Source organism: Coptis chinensis, chromosome 2, assembly GCF_015680905.1.
Source record: "Coptis chinensis isolate HL-2020 chromosome 2, ASM1568090v1, whole genome shotgun sequence".
NCBI lineage: Eukaryota > Viridiplantae > Streptophyta > Magnoliopsida > Ranunculales > Ranunculaceae > Coptis > Coptis chinensis.
The window spans coordinates 6,412,726-6,424,988 of record NC_141457.1 but is presented as its reverse complement, the minus strand read 5'-3'; the positions used below and the strand labels follow the sequence as shown (position 1 = coordinate 6,424,988).

The 12,263-nt window shown below is 34.1% G+C and overlaps 3 non-coding genes across 3 annotated transcripts; all 3 read left to right on the top strand.

Moving 5' to 3' along the window:
* The first annotated feature begins 2,739 nt into the window (after positions 1-2,739).
* On the top strand, positions 2,740-2,932 carry LOC147514579 (U2 spliceosomal RNA). Its single transcript, XR_015214524.1, has one exon. It is a non-coding gene; the product is annotated as a U2 spliceosomal RNA (small nuclear RNA).
* Positions 2,933-6,634: 3,702 nt separating this feature from the next.
* On the top strand, positions 6,635-6,829 carry LOC147514578 (U2 spliceosomal RNA). Its single transcript, XR_015214492.1, has one exon. It is a non-coding gene; the product is annotated as a U2 spliceosomal RNA (small nuclear RNA).
* Positions 6,830-10,521: 3,692 nt separating this feature from the next.
* On the top strand, positions 10,522-10,721 carry LOC147514577 (U2 spliceosomal RNA). The gene has a single exon (XR_015214502.1). It is a non-coding gene; the product is annotated as a U2 spliceosomal RNA (small nuclear RNA).
* Positions 10,722-12,263: the final 1,542 nt, after the last annotated feature.

The window sequence follows — 12,263 nt, the reverse complement described above, 5'->3', positions numbered from 1 at the left end:
TATTTAAAACAATTATATTCAATTATCGTGAAATCTAGGGTGAAACAAAACCCATAATCTGTTATCAAACACGATATATATACAAACTGAAATCAAAAAGAAAACTAAAAAGAATAATCCTTAAATCACATTATTAAACTACAAAGAAACAAACTAACTCTATTACATCTGTCTCAAAACAAAACTGTACCTTTCAGAAAATCTTAAACCAGAAGACTCCAAGAGCAACTCCAAATCACGTGTCCTTATTCATTTGACTCCACCATTTATGTTCCCAAGAACACACCTACGTTGCAAAACAAAACAAACATGGGTTAGCAAATTGAATTTACTGGTATGAGTAGACTAACAACAAAATATATATAATAATCTTTCAAATATAACATTACCAACCATTTCAACTTGAAAGACAATATAGTTCCGTTTTCCAAAATGGCGAATAGTTTCTTCCCAAATAAGATTTCACCACCAATATACAAATTCAAAGAATCTCATATAATAGTACTCATCATTCCCACTTTTCAAAATAACTCACAACATAAATACCACTTACATTCCATTGATTAAATGCACATATGATAATCTAACTAAATATGAGTTTGGTATACCTTACCTTTAAGCCAACACACCGTCTTAGGCTAGGATATTTACGTCCCTGCAGAAAAGATTAATAGATCATATCCTCCTGCAAAACAGAGTTAGACATCACAATAAAATGATTTATCTCAGCAAGTCAAATTTCCATTCATAACCAAACCTCATTTAAGACATTTAAGTCTAATTGATATAATATGGTTAGATCCCATATTCGGGAATACCACTTATCATAATACCTATATCAAGGGTAGTTATTCATATGATATCATTACGTCATAAAGTTTTTGCGTGCATAACCATAGATCTCAGACTATCACAAGTCATTAATATTTTCGTAATAACATATCAAGTTATAGTCATTTCGCAGTCACATAGAAATCACAATCATTTACTAATATTATTCACAGTCACACTTCACATCCATAACATCACACAATTCATATACTTTTACTTAAAAACCACTCGTCTACTTATGAGAACAGGGAAATATCACACCCAAGGAGTACATTCATCCTTTGTGAGTATCAACTTATACAAACCACGTATATATTTCTCATAAGAAATCATATACATCATATGCAATAACTCCATCATACGTAAAATCAATATTTTTACTTTTACTTATTAAATATCTCGTTGACTTATTTATTAAAAGACCGCGACCGATTTTTAGTTCCTATTCCACGATTTGCACTACACACATTTGCCAAATCATACATACCCGTGTGTCTCACTCACACCGAGTATCACTACAAAATATATGTCCTAAGCGGGATATCGCCTCCGAAAACATACTTTCATCTTGTAAACTTCGTAACTTGTGAGTCACAACCATCTCTGGGCTTTCCATACACATAATCACAAAGCCTCCTTTAGGCATAACAAAATATTAAGTCATCCATGACACATTCAATGAATACCTTGGGTCATTCCCACCACATTCAAGGAATACCCATCATAATACTAACGGTCATTCATGACACATTCAATGAATACTTTAGGTCATTCCCGCCTACATTCAAGGAATACTTATTATAACACTAACAGTCATTCATGGCACATTCAATGAATACCTTGGATCATTCCCCGCCACATTCAAGGAATACCCACCTACATTCCCGTACATTCAAGGAATACTGATCCACCCAAGAAGGCTTAATACCTTAGTTCCTCTCTAAAAGGCGGCTTTTCATGATGACATCATTAGTCATAAACATTTCTTTTCATCACAGAGGCGTGGAGATCTAAAGATGTGGGCGACACATTAAATTTTCACCGGATATTTTTATACCAGATTTTAACAATCAAAAGTTATCATTTATTATAATATTTTCATTATATTATAAAATATACATCGTCTCAAGCAATAGAATCATTAATAAAGATTCTAAACACAATAACCAATCAACTCACCTCATTATTCATTAAATAAATCATAAATATTAAAAGGTTCAATCAAGAATAACGCATTAGTTAAATGTCTCGGGAATATATTTTAAACTACCACAATCACGTATACAATGAAGTACTAACATTGTACATATATAGTTAATTATCACAATAACTAATAACTAATAACTAATAACTAATATATAATATAGTGTAGTGTAGTGGCTGCACTTTTGCTCAAAACTGCCTACGTATCCAAATCTTTCAAGATTGGAAATCAGCCACATAGTCAATGCTATAATTTTTTCTACATTCATTCAAATGATATGTAACTTAAATATTTAGAAACTAAGATATGTAGATATACTTTTTCATGTTGAACTCAAAGTCCCAATCTCAGTTCATCTAGAAGAAAACTTAGGTCGAAAACGGTAAAAATCCTAATTTTCAGCAAACTAGATTTCTGACGGACTATCTTCCGAATGACACAACGCTTTCCACAGGTGTCCAAATGTATCGAGGCTTTTTGTGTTGAAAAGCTAACACACAGAACTTACTTTCTTATGTTTTACAAAAATACTCAATCTCATTCTAAATGTTCGAAAACTAGGCTTGAACACAGTGCACAGAAAATGAGCACAGGCAGTTCTAACTATCAAACTTGAGATGCATTTTTAGTCCCACACTGCTGGAAGAACGGGATAAGAGGGACAAGTCTAGTATAAAAACAAGTCTATGAAATGGTTTAAAAGCATACCTTTCTCGGCCTTTTGGCTAAGATCAAGTGTAGTATCTGTTCTTATCGGTTTAATATCTCGATATGTGAGCCATTGGCTCACACGATATTAAATTAATTTTTGTTGGGGAGTTCCCATCACAACAGCTTGCTATTGGGGTTCTCATGTGTCGCTCATGTTGCACTACTGCTTGGGCTGGCGCACCTCTATCAACACAAAAATCCAAAATTTATTCTCGTTCTATATAAGAGTTTTAATGTTCGCAGTTTGAAACTTTGAATTAAGGTTTAACCATTACAAATTTTGTGCTTACAGTAGTGTCTACTTTAGGGTACTCCTTTCCTACGATGCATTAACAACGACATCTAGTGCATCTTCAAGCTTTGCTAGTATATATCATTATCATCATTTACTGCAGAACAGTTCTGGGTTTCCTCTTCCTCCATCAAACATATGGTATGTTTTGACTTACTTTTGGTGCTCTACTAGGCCTCGGAAGAATATATATCCATTTCCTGAGAACATCAATGTCTTGTGTCGATCCGTGTTACCTTTTGGCCAGTCTTGTTAGGGAATGACCGAATAACCAATTGTTGTTTCTTAATTATTTGATGATATGTATTGAAGTAATGAAATGACAATTGGTTAATTATTGTCATGACAATACTTTCCCTTTTAAACATTCTTGTCCTTAACGATTAAAATTTGGGAAGTTGGTTTCAATATGAGTCCAATCTTCCCAGGTGGCGCCCTCAGGAAATGTGTTAGACCAATGGATAAGCACTTGTGCAACTGCTTTCTTGTGTTTTTGGTATATCATCCTCCTAGCCAATACGGGCGATCGGTTCCACTAGCATATGTCCTTGAGAATCAACCATAGGTAAGTGAGGCATTGGTGTTACTACATTGCCCAATTTCTTTTCAATTGTGACACATGAAAAATAGGATGAATTTTTGATCCATGTGGTAATCGCAATTTATATGCTACCCGTCCCTACCTTGACAATCACCTCAAAGGGTCCATAGAATTTAGCACCAAGCTTAAGGTTCTTTTGAACAACCACATAAGTTTGCTGTAAGGTTGTAATCTGAGATAAACCAAGTCTCCCACTTCAAAAGACCTCTCGGTTCTCATTTTGTCAGCATACCTGTCACATCCCAAATTTTCAGACAATATTTAAAACAATTATATTCAATTATCGTGAAATCTAGGGTGAAACAAAACCCATAATCCTGTTATCAAACCGCGATATATACAAAACTGAAATCAAAAGAAAACTAAAAAGAATAATCCTTAAATCACATTATTAAACTACAAAGAAACAAACCAACTCTATTACATCTGTCTCAAAACAAAACTGTACCTTTCAGAAAATCTTAAACCAGAAGACTCCAAGAGCAACTCCAAATCACGTGTCCTTATTCACTGCACTCCACCATTTATGTTCCCAAGAACACACCTACGTTGCAAAACAAAACAAACATGGGTTAGCAAATTGAATTCTTGGTATGAGTAGACTAACAACAAAATATATATAATAATCTTTCAAATATAACATTACCAACCATTTCAACTTGAAAGACAATATAGTTCCGTTTTCCAAAATGGCGAATAGTTTCTTCCCAAATAAGATTTCACCACCAATATACAAATTCAAAGAATCTCATATAATAGTACTCATCATTCCCACTTTTCAAAATAACTCACAACATAAATACCACTTACATTCCATTGATTAAATGCACATATGATAATCTAACTAAATATGAGTTTGGTATACCTTACCTTTAAGCCAACACACCGTCTTAAGGCTAGGATATTTACGTCCCTGCGAAAAAGATTAATAGATCATATCCTCCGGCAAAACGAGTTAGACATCACAATAAAATGATTTATCTCAGCCAGTCAAATTTCCATTCATAACCAAACCTCATTTAAGACATTTAAGTCTAATTGATATAATATGGTTAGATCCAAGATATTCGGGGAATACCACTTATCATAATACCTATATCAAGGGTAGTTATTCATATGATATCATTACGTCATAAAGTTTTTGCGTGCATAACCATAGATCTCAGACTATCACAAGTCATTAATATTTTCGTAATAACATATCAAGTTATAGTCATTTCGCAGTCACATAGAAATCACAATCATTTACTAATATTATTCACAGTCACACTTCACATCTATAACATCACACAATTCATATACTTTTACTTAAAAACCACTCGTCTACTTATGAGAACAGGAAAATATCACACCCAAGGAGTAGATTCATCCTTTGTGAGTATCAACTTATACAAACCACGTATATATTTCTCATAAGAAATCATATACATCATATGCAATAACTCCATCATCATGTAAAATCAATATTTTACTTTACTTATTAAATATCTCGTTGACTTATTTATTAAAAGACACGTTCCCAATTTTTAGTTCCTATTCCACGATTTGCACTACACACATTTGCCAAATCATACATACCGCATGTCTCACTCACACCGAGTATCACTACAAAATATATGTCCTAAAGCGGGATATCGCCTCCGGAAACATACTTTCATCTTGTAAACTCGTAACTTGTGAGTCACAACCATCTCCGGCTTTCCATACACATAATCACAAAGCCTCCTTTAGGCATAACAAAATATTAAGTCATCCATGACACATTCAATGAATACCTTGGGTCATTCCCACCACATTCAAGGAATACCCATCATAATACTAACAGGTCATTCATGACACATTCAATGAATACTTTAGGTCATTCCCATACATTCAAGGAATACTTATTATAACACTAACAGGTCATTCATGGCACATTCAATGAATACCTTGGATCATTCCCGCCACATTCAAGGAATACCCACCTACATTCCCGTACATTCAAGGAATACAGTCCACCCGCAAGGCGAATACCTTAGTTCCTCTCTAAAAGGCGGCTTTTCACATGACATCATTAGTCATAAACATTTCTTTTTCATCACAGAGGCGTGGAGAGATCTAAAGATGTGGGCTTACACATTAAATTTTCACGGATATTTTTATACCAGATTTTAACAATCAAAAGTTATCATTTATTATAATATTTTCATTATATTATAAAATATACATCGTCTCAAGCAATAGAATCATTAATAAAGATTCTAAACACAATAACCAATCAACTCACCTCATTATTCATTATATAAATCATAAATATTAAAAGGTTCAATCAAGAATAACGCATTAGTTAAATGTCTCGGGAATATATTTTAAACTACCACAATCACGTATACAATTAAGTACTAACATTGTACATATATAGTTAATTATCACAATAACTAATAACTAATAACTAATAACTAATATATAATATAGTGTAGTGTAGTGGCTGCACTTTTGCTCAAAACTGCCTACGTATCCAAATCTTTCAAGATTGGAAATCAGCCACATAGTCAATGCTATAATTTTTTCTACATTCATTCAAATGATATGTAACTTAAATATTTAGAAACTAAGATATGTAGATATACTTTTTCATGTTGAACTCAAAGTCCCAATCTCAGTTCATCTAGAAGAAAACTTAGGTCGAAAACGGTAAAAATCCTAATTTTCAGCAAACTAGATTTCTGACGGACTATCTTCCGAATGACACAACGCTTTCCACAGGTGTCCAAATGTATCGAGGCTTTTTGTGTTGAAAAGCTAACACACAGAACTTACTTTCTTATGTTTTACAAAAATACTCAATCTCATTCTAAATGTTCGAAAACTAGGCTTGAACACAGTGCACAGAAAATGAGCACAGGCAGTTCTAACTATCAAACTTGAGATGCATTTTTAGTCCCACACTGCTGGAAGAACGGGATAAGAGGGACAAGTCTAGTATAAAAAACAAGTCTATGAAATGGTTTAAAGCATACCTTTCTCGGCCTTTTGGCTAAGATCAAGTGTAGTATCTGTTCTTATCAGTTTAATATCTGATATGTGAGCCATTGGCTCACACGATATTAAATTAATTTTTGTTGGGGGAGTTCCCATCACAACAGCTTGCTGTTGGGGTTCTCATGTGTCGCTCATGCGTTGCACTACTGCTTGGGCTGGCGCACCTCTATCAACACAAAATCCAAAATTTATTCTCGTTCTATATAAGAGTTTTAATGTTCGCAGTTTGAAACTTTGAATTAAGGTTTAACCAGTACAAATTTTGTGCTTACAGTAGTGTCTACTTTAGGGTACTCCTTTCCTACGATGCATTAACAACGACATCTAGTGCATCTTCAAGCTTTGCTAGTATATATCATTATCATCATTTACTGCAGAACAGTTCTGGGTTTCCTCTTCCTCCATCAAACATATGGTATGTTTTGACTTACTTTTGGTGCTCTACTAGGCCTCGTGAAGTATATATCCATTTCCGAGAACATCAATGTCTTGTGTCGATCCGTGTTACCTTTGGCCAGTCTTGTTAGGGAATGACCGAATAACCAATTGTTGTTTCTTAATTATTTGATGATATGTATTGAAGTAATGAAATGACAATTGGTTAATTATTGTCATGACAATACTTTCCCTTTTAAACATTCTTGTCCTTAACGATTAAAATTTGGGAAGTTGGTTTCAATATGAGTCCAATCTTCCCAGGTGGCGCCCTCAGGAAATGTGTTAGACCAATGGATAAGCACTTGTGCAACTGCTTTACTGTGTTTCGGTATCATCCTCCTAGCCAATACGGCGATCAGTTCCACTAGCATATGTCCTTCAGAATCAACCATAGGTAAGTGAGGCATTGGTGTTACTACATTGCCCAATTTCTTTTCAATTGTGACACATGAAAAATAGGATGAATTTTTGATCCATGTGGTAATCGCAAATTTATATGCTACCCGTCCCTACCTTGACAATCACCTCAAAGGGTCCATAGAATTTAGCACCAAGCTTAAGGTTCTTTTGAACAACCACATAAGTTTGCCTGTAAGGTTGTAATCTGAGATAAACCAAGTCTCCCACTTCAAAAGACCTCTCGGTTCTCATTTTGTCGAATATACATCACATCCCAAATTTTCGACAATATTTAAAACAATTATATTCAATTATCGTGGAAATCTAGGGTGAAACAAAACCCATAATCCTGTTATCAAACACCGATATATACAAAACTGAAATCAAAAGAAAACTAAAAGAATAATCCTTAAATCACATTATTAAACTACAAAGAAACAAACCAACTCTATTACATCCGTCTCCAAAACAAAAGCTGTACCTTTCGAAAAATCTTAAACCGAAGACTCCAAGAGCAACTCCAAATCACGTGTCCTTATTCATTGCACTCCACCATTTATGTTCCCAAGAACACACCTACGTTGCAAAACAAAACAAACATGGGTTAGCAAATTGAATTTACTTGGTATGAGTAGACTAACAACAAAATATATATAATAATCTTTCAAATATAACATTACCAACCATTTCAACTTGAAAGACAATATAGTTCCGTTTTCCAAAATGGCTAATAGTTTCTTCCCAAATAAGATTTCACCACCAATATACAAATTCAAAGAATCTCATATAATAGTACTCATCATTCCCACTTTTCAAAATAACTCACAACATAAATACCACTTACATTCCATTGATTAAATGCACATATGATAATCTAACTAAATATGAGTTTGGTATACCTTACCTTTAAGCCAACACACCGCCTTAGGCTAGGATATTTACGCCCCCTGAGAAAAGATTAATAGATCATATCCTCCCCAAAACGAGTTAGACATCACAATAAAATGATTTATCTCAGCCAGTCAAATTTCCATTCATAACCAAACCTCATTTAAGACATTTAAGTCTAATTGATATAATATGGTTCGTCCCGCATATTCAGGGAATACCACTTATCATAATACCTATATCAAGGGTAGTTATTCATATGATATCATTACGTCATAAAGTTTTTGCGTGCATAACCATAGATCTCAGACTATCACAAGTCATTAATATTTTCGTAATAACATATCAAGTTATAGTCATTTCGCAGTCACATAGAAATCACAATCATTTACTAATATTATTCACAGTCACACTTCACATCTATAACATCACACAATTCATATACTTTTACTTAAAAACCACTCGTCTACTTATGAGAACAGGAAAATATCACACCCAAGGAGTAGATTCATCCTTTGTGAGTATCAACTTATACAAACCACGTATATATTTCTCATAAGAAATCATATACATCATATGCAATAACTCCATCATACGTAAAATCAATATTTTACTTTACTTATTAAATATCTCGTTGACTTATTTATTAAAAGACACAGCCCAATTTTTAGTTCCTATTCCACGATTTGCACTACACACATTTGCCAAATCATACATACCCGTGTGTCTCACTCACACCGAGTATCACTACAAAATATATGTCCTAAGCGGGATATCGCCTCCAGGAAACATACTTTCATCTTGTAAACTCGTAACTTGTGAGTCACAACCATCTCTGGGCTTTCCATACACATAATCACAAAGCCTCCTTTAGGCATAACAAAATATTAAGTCATCCATGACACATTCAATGAATACCTTGGGTCATTCCCACCACATTCAAGGAATACCCATCATAATACTAACAGGTCATTCATGACACATTCAATGAATACTTTAGGTCATTCCCGCCACATTCAAGGAATACTTATTATAACACTAACAGGTCATTCATGGCACATTCAATGAATACCTTGGATCATTCCATACATTCAAGGAATACCCACCTACATTCCCGTACATTCAAGGAATACAAATTCATCCACCAGAAGCCGAATACCTTAGTTCCTCTCTAAAGCGACTTTTCACATGACATCATTAGTCATAAACATTTCTTTTCATCATCAGAGGGCGTGGAGAGATCTAAAGATGTGGGCGACACATTAAATTTTCACGGATATTTTTATACCAGATTTTAACAATCAAAAGTTATCATTTATTATAATATTTTCATTATATTATAAAATATACATCGTCTCAAGCAATAGAATCATTAATAAAGATTCTAAACACAATAACCAATCAACTCACCTCATTATTCATTATATAAATCATAAATATTAAAAGGTTCAATCAAGAATAACGATTAGTTAAATGTCTCGGGAATATATTTTAAACTACCACAATCACGTATACAATTAAGTACTAACATTGTACATATATAGTTAATTATCACAATAACTAATAACTAATAACTAATAACTAATATATAATATAGTGTAGTGTAGTGGCTGCACTTTTGCTCAAACTCGCCTCGTGATCCAAATCTTTCAAGATTGGAAATCACCACATAGTCAATGCTATAATTTTTCTACATTCATTCAAATGATATGTAACTTAAATATTTAGAAACTAAGATATGTAGATATACTTTTTCATGTTGAACTCAAAGTCCCAATCTCAGTTCATCTAGAAGAAAACTTAGGTCGAAAACGGTAAAAATCCTAATTTTCAGCAAACTAGATTTCTGACGGACTATCTTCCGAATGACACAACGCTTTCCACAGGTGTCCAAATGTATCGAGGCTTTTTGTGTTGAAAAGCTAACACACAGAACTTACTTTCTTATGTTTTACAAAAATACTCAATCTCATTCTAAATGTTCGAAAACTAGGCTTGAACACAGTGCACAGAAAATGAGCACAGGCAGTTCTAACTATCAAACTTGAGATGCATTTTTAGTCCCACACTGCTGGAAGAACGGGATAAGAGGGACAAGTCTAGTATAAAAAACAAGTCTATGAAATGGTTTAAAGCATACCTTTCTCGGCCTTTTGGCTAAGATCAAGTGTAGTATCTGTTCTTATCAGTTTAATATCTGATATGTGAGCCATTGGCTCACACGATATTAAATTAATTTTTGTTGGGGGAGTTCCCATCACAACAGCTTGCTGTTGGGGTTCTCATGTGTCGCTCATGCCATGCGTTGCACTACTGCTTGGGCTGGCGCACCTCTATCAACACAAAATCCAAAATTTATTCTCGTTCTATATAAGAGTTTTAATGTCCGCAGTTTGAAACTTTGAATTAAGGTTTAACCAGTACAAATTTTGTGCTTACAGTAGTGTCTACTTTAGGGTACTCCTTTCCTACGATGCATTAACAACGACATCTAGTGCATCTTCAAGCTTTGCTAGTATATATCATTATCATCATTTACCGCAGAACAGTTCTGGGTTTCCTCTTCCTCCATCTGTGTTGATTTTTATGTAATTTGCAGCCGGAGGGAAACATATGGTATGTTTTGACTTACTTTTGGTGCTCTACTGGGCCTCAAAGGAAGTATATCCATTTCCTGAGAACATCAATGTCTTGTGTCGATCCGTGTTACCTTTGGCCAGTCTTGTTAGGGAATGACCGAATAACCAATTGTTGTTTCTTAATTATTTGATGATATGTATTGAAGTAATGAAATGACAATTGGTTAATTATTGTCATGACAATACCTTCCCTTTTAAACATTCTTGTCCTTAACGATTAAAATTTGGGAAGTTGGTTGCAATATGAGTCCAATCTTCCCAGGTGGCGCCCTCAGGAAATGTGTTAGACCAATGGATAAGCACTTGTGCAACTGCTTTCTTGTGTTTCGTATCATCCTCCTAGCCAATACGGGCGATCGGTTCCACTAGCATATGTCCTTCGAATCAACCATAGGTAAGTGAGGCATTGGTGTTACTACATTGCCCAATTTCTTTTCAATTGTGACACATGAAAAATAGGATGAATTTTTGATCCATGTGGTAATCGCAATTTATATGCTACCCAATCCTACCTTGACAATCACCTCAAAGGGTCCATAGAATTTAGCACCAAGCTTAAGGTTCTTTTGAACAACCACATAAGTTTGCCTGTAAGGTTGTAATCTGAGATAAACCAAGTCTCCCACTTCAAAAGACCTCTCGGTTCTCATTTTGTCAGCATACCTGTCACATCCCAAATTTTCAGACAATATTTAAAACAATTATATTCAATTATCGTGAAATCTAGGGTGAAACAAAACCCATAATCCTGTTATCAAACACGATATATACAAAACTGAAATCAAAAGAAAACTAAAAAGAATAATCCTTAAATCACATTATTAAACTACAAAGAAACAAACCAACTCTATTACATCTGTCTCAAAACAAAACTGTACCTTTCAGAAAATCTTAAACCAGAAGACTCCAAGAGCAACTCCAAATCACGTGTCCTTATTCACTGCACTCCACCATTTATGTTCCCAAGAACACACCTACGTTGCAAAACAAAACAAACATGGGTTAGCAAATTGAATTTACTGGTATGAGTAGACTAACAACAAAATATATATAATAATCTTTCAAATATAACATTACCAACCATTTCAACTTGAAAGACAATATAGTTCCGTTTTCCAAAATGGCGAATAGTTTCTTCCCAAATAAGATTTCACCACCAATATACAAATTCAAAGAATCTCATATAATAGTACTCATCATTCCCACTTTTCAAAATAACTCACAACATAAATACCACTT